This window comes from Neomonachus schauinslandi, chromosome 8, assembly GCF_002201575.2.
Source record: "Neomonachus schauinslandi chromosome 8, ASM220157v2, whole genome shotgun sequence".
NCBI classification, from domain to species: domain Eukaryota; kingdom Metazoa; phylum Chordata; class Mammalia; order Carnivora; family Phocidae; genus Neomonachus; species Neomonachus schauinslandi.
Window position 1 is genome coordinate 31,900,893 of NC_058410.1, and position 5,457 is coordinate 31,906,349.

Here is a 5,457-nt window from a genome sequence, read left to right on the forward strand (position 1 = left end):
GATGTTTAATATAGGTTTTCTGTTGGCCTCTTTTATCAGATTACAGAAACTCTTTTATTTCTGGTTTACTAAGTTTTTAAGATCATAAATAATTGAATTCTAGCAATTGTAGCTACTGAGATGATTATATGTCTTTTTATTGTTTTTTAAAAGATATTATTTATTTATTTTAGAAAGAGAGAGGGAGAGAGAATGGGTGTGTGAACAAGGGGAGGGGCCAAGGGAAAGGGAGAGAGAGAATCTCAAGCAGACTCCCTGCTGAGTATGGAGCCCAAGGTGGGGTTCAATCTCATGACCCTGAGACCATGACCTGAGCTAAATCAAGAGTCGGGCTCCCAACCTACTGAGCTACCCAGGTGCTCTTATATCTTATTCTTTTAACATACTGAATTACATTTATAGATTTTTCTAAGCTATTCAACAATGTTGAATTTCTTAATCATAATATGATCATGGATTAAGATTCCCAAAGTATTCTTTTGCTAAAATATTGTTTTAAAATACTTGCATATAGGGGCGCCTGGTGGCTCAGTCGTTAAGCATCTGCCTTTGGCTCAGGTCATGATCCCAGGGTCCTGGGATCGAGCCCCGCATCGGGCTCCCTGCTCTGCGGGAAGCCTGCTTTTCCCTGTCCCATTCCCCCTGCTTGCGTTCCCTCTCTGGCTGTCTCTCTCTCTGTCAAATAAATAAAAATCTTTAAATAAAATACTTGCATATAGGCGCACCTGGGTGGCTCAGTCGGTTGAGGGTGGGACTCTGACTCAGGTCATGGCCTCAGGATTGTGGGATCGAGCCTCTCTGTGGGCCTTTGCACTCAGTGTAGAGTCAGCTTAAGGTTCTTTCTCTCCCTCTCCCATTGCCCCTCGCCCCAGTCACGCACGTGCATAAACGCACACGCTCCCTAAAAATAAATAAATAAAATCTTAAAAGAAATACTTGCATGTAAGTTCATGACCTCTAATTTTCCTTTCTCGTATTTACTTGTTATGTGTGGTAGGCAGAAAAATGACCCCACCCACCAAACGATGTCCACATCCTAATCTCTGGAATCTATGTTACTTGGGAAAAGGAACTTTGCAAATGTGATTAACATTAAGGATCTGGAGAAGAGAAGGTTAGCTTTGATTACTCAGGTGGACCCAATCTAATCCTTTCAGTTCTTAAAAGCAGAGAACATTCCCCAGCTGTGGAGAAGCAGAGACAGTGTGAGAACTCAGCCTACCATTGATGCCTTTGCAGATGGCAGAAGCCATAAGCTAGGCAACACAGGTGGACTCTAAGCTCCAGAAAGAAACAGCTTTGCTCACACCTTGATCTTACTCTGGTGAGATCTGGGTCAGACTTCTGAACTCTAGGACTCTAAGATAAAAATGTGTGCTGTTTTAAGCAACAAAGCTTGTTGTAATTTGTTACAGCAACAATAGACAACTGATACATCTGGTTTTATTATTAAGATAATATTTTACTTAGCTTGCCACGACTGGTTCGGGGCTCTGAGCGGTCTCTGCTGTTTCCTCCTGACCTCACCAAACAACCATGTCATCAGAATCAAGCAAAAAACGGAAGCCCAAACTGATCCGAAGTGATGGAGCTCCAGCTGAAGGGAAGCGTAACCATCCTGACACAGAGCAGAAAGGTAAATACTACAGTGAGGAGGCTGAAGTGGACCCACGGGACCCTGGCAGAGACCATGAACTGTACAAGTACACATGCCAGGAGTTGCAGAGGCTCATGGCTGAGATCCAGGACCTGAAGAGCAGAGAAGGCAAGGATGTGGCAGTTGAGATAGAAGTTCGGAGGATCCAGAGCTGTGTGCATTTCGTGGCTCTAAAGAAGCTTAATCGATTAGCCCACATCAGGTTAAAGAAAGGAAGAGATCAGACGCATGAGGCCAAGCAGAAAGTAGACGCTTATCACCTGCAGCAGCAGAACCTGTTGTATGAGGTGATGCACCTGCAGAAAGAGATCACCAAATGTCTGGAGTTTAAGTCAAATCATGAAGAAATTGATCTGGTCAGTTTAGAGGAATTTTATAAGGACGCTCCTCCCGATATTAGCAAGGCTGCAGTCACCATGGGAGACCCTCACCAGCAAACCCTTGCACGTCTGGACTGGGAGCTGGAACAGTGGAAAAGGTTGGCAGAGAAGTACTGGGAGTGCCTGTCCAACAAGGAGAAGATCCTTAAGGAGACTGAGGTGAAGAAGGAGTACCTAAGCAACCTCCAGCCTCGCCTCAGTAGCAGCATGCAGGCTTCCCTCCCCGTGCAAGAATACCTGTTTATGCCATTCGACCAGGCTCACAAGCAATATGAGACAGCTAGACACCTGCCACATCCCCTCTATGTCCTCTTTGTCCAAGCCACTGCATATGGGCAGGCCTGTGATAAGACCTTGTCTGTGACAATTGAAGGCAGTGTGGACGAAGCCAAGGCTCTCTTTAAGCCTCCTGAAGACTCCCAAGATGACGAGAGCGGCTCGGATGCTGAGGAGGAACAGACCACGAAATGCCGGCGACCCACACTGGGAGTTCAGTTGGATGACAAACGCAAGGAGATGCTGAAGAGGCACCCGCTGTCTGTCATGCTGGACCTGAAGTGCAAAGATAACAGCTTGCTTCACCTGACTTTCTACTACCTCATGAACCTCAACATCATGACGGTAAAAGCCAAAGTGACAACTGCCACGGAGCTGATCACCCGCATCAGTGCAGGTGACTTGCTGTCTCCTGACTCAGCCCTGAGCTGTTTGTGTCCAGGGGACCACAGAAAGAAAACTCCAAATCCAGCCAATCAGTATCAGTTTGATAAAGTTGGCATCCTGACTTTGAGAGACTACATATTTGACCTAGGTCACCCCTATTTGTGGGTACAAAAGCTGTGTGGCCTCCACTTCCCCAAAGAGCAGCCCCAGCACACGGTGATTGTTGACCACTCGCTGAGCACCAGCTACATGGAGACCACCATGAAACTGCTGAAGACCAGGGTGCAGTCCCGCCTGGCCCTTCACAGTTTGCATCCCTGGAACATGGCATTGTACCAGTTACCAGTGATTGCTAGTACCTCTTCCCTGAATAGGTTGTCTCCCACCTGGTGAAGTGGGTGACGATTGCCCATGAGGATTACATGGAGCTGCATTTCACCAAGGACATTGTGGTGGTGGGACTGGCTGAGGACACCAATCTCTACTACATGGCACTCGTGGAAAGGGGCGCAGCCAAACTCCAGGCTGCTGTGGTGCTAAACCCTGGCTACTCCTCCATCCCACTCATTTTCCAGCTCTGTTTGAACTGGAAAGGGGAGAAAACCAATAGCAACGATGACAACATTCGGGCCATGGAGAGCGAGGTCAATGTGTGCTAGAAGGAGCTATGCAGCCCTCGGCCCAACCATTAGCTCTTGACCAACCGACTGCAGCGCCTGTGTGTGCTGCTGGATGTCTACCTGGAGACTGAGAGCCACGACAACAGTGTGGAGGGGCCCGAGGAGTTTCCCCAGGAGAAGATGTGTCTGCTGCTTTTCAGGGGTCCCAGCAGGATGAAGCCATTTAAATACAACCATCCTCAAGGATTCTTCAGCCATCGCTGACCTCGCACTCAGCCTGTTGTTTCCCCTATGCCCGAAGTGCTGTGCCTCTATTTTCTGCTTTGGCCCACATGTGGCTCTTGATATTCTCCAAAGACAGGTTTTTTAAATTTTTTATTTCTATCCTATTAAAGTGTCACTTGACCAGGAAAAAAAAAAAAGATAATATTTGACTTATATGATGAAATGGGGTTCTTTTCCTTCTATTTACATTTTCTGGAAGAATCTGTACAAGACTGGAGTGATACTTTAAAAGATTTAATAAAACTTTAAAAAATTATCTGGGCATGCTACTGGCCTTGTAAAGGTTTTTCAAAAAATATTGGTTCACATGAGAGACTATGGACTCTGGAAAACAAAGTGAGGGTTCTAGAGGGGAGGGGGGTGGGAGGATGGGTTAGCCTGGTGATGGGTATTAAAGAGAACACGTATTGAATGGAGCACTGGGTGTTATGCACAAACAATGAACCATGGAACATGACATCAAAAACTAATGATGTAATGTATGGTGATTAACATAACATAATAAAAAAAATATTGGTTCAATTTTAAATTGTTGTAAGATTTGGAGGAGAGGAAAAGATTTTCCTTGACCCTCTTAGGGTCCCCAGCTAAGTCTGAAAATTTAACTGACCAAGACAGATTAGCAGGAGAAAAGCATACAAATTTATTTAATATAAATTTTATGTGACATGGGAGCCTTCATAAAGAGATGAAGATAAAAAAAAAAAGAATTGAGTGCATTTATGGCAGGTTTGATGAAGAGTAGGCAGTAGCATAGAAATATGATAGGTTAAAGAATCTGAAGAAATTGTAGTAAACTGGGGAAAACAGTAAATCCTATGTTTGGATTCTTCCTGGCATTCCTTTGTCTTTGGAGATAAGGATGCTTCTTTCCTCTCTGTATAGGGAAGGCACATCCCACAAGAGGTTTTATGACCCGTTTTGGGGAGAAGAGGGGGGAAGTCAGAGAGACTGTCCCATTTCTGCCATTTTCTCAAGCTCCTTCAGCTTAAAATATTTAATATGCCAATGTGCCATATTTTGGGGTAGAATGTCCTAAAGCCCATCAGATTATTCTTAATCTAAGTATTAAATTCTTCTTATTATAAGATTATTCTTTTGTTGTGCAACTTTTTTCCCCCAAGAATTTAAAATTTTCTTCTATTTAAAGCAGGGAGCCCGGGTGGCTCAGTCGTTAAGCGTCTGCCTTCGGCTCAGGTCATGATCCCAGGGTCCTGGGATCGAGCCCTGTATCGGGCTCCCTGCTTAGCGGGAAGCCTGCTTCTCCCCCTCCCACTCTCTCTGCTTGTGTTCCCTCTCTTGCTGTGTCTCTCTCTGCCAAATAAATAAATAAAATCTTTTTTAAAAAAAAGGTTTATAGAATTCTGATATTATCTTTTTAATCTTTATGTTCTCTTTTCCACTACAAATATTATTTAGCCCTATCTCCTTTTTATTTTTCTTGAACAATTCAGTAGCTTGACTATTTTGTACACTTATATTTGTGCAATTTCTTTACTTTTATGCATATTTGATCTTCCTTTTGAAGTAATTTCCTTTTATGTTGAAGAACACACCTTAGAAGTTGGCTACCTGAAATTCTGCTAATGGTAGAAACTCTCAGTTCTTATTTATGTAAATATGTCTTTATTTTGCCCTTGTTACTGAAGAGAGTTTGGCTGGTTATCTAATTCGAAGTTGACAATTTCATCATTTCACTCTGTCCTGGCTTCTGTTATTTCTGTTAAAAAGGCATTTACTGTTAGTTCAATTTTTTGTTTTTGAGAAAATCTGTTTATTCTCTCAAGTTGCCTTTATGAACTTCTCTTTGTCTCTGGAGTTCTAAAACTTTCATGAAAGATATATAGTCATA

At 43.5% G+C, this 5,457-nt stretch overlaps 1 pseudogene; it reads left to right on the forward strand.

The window, feature by feature from the left end:
- Positions 1 to 1,503: 1,503 nt before the first annotated feature.
- On the forward strand, positions 1,504 to 3,604 carry LOC110583461 (annotated as a pseudogene).
- The last annotated feature ends 1,853 nt before the right edge of the window (positions 3,605 to 5,457 follow it).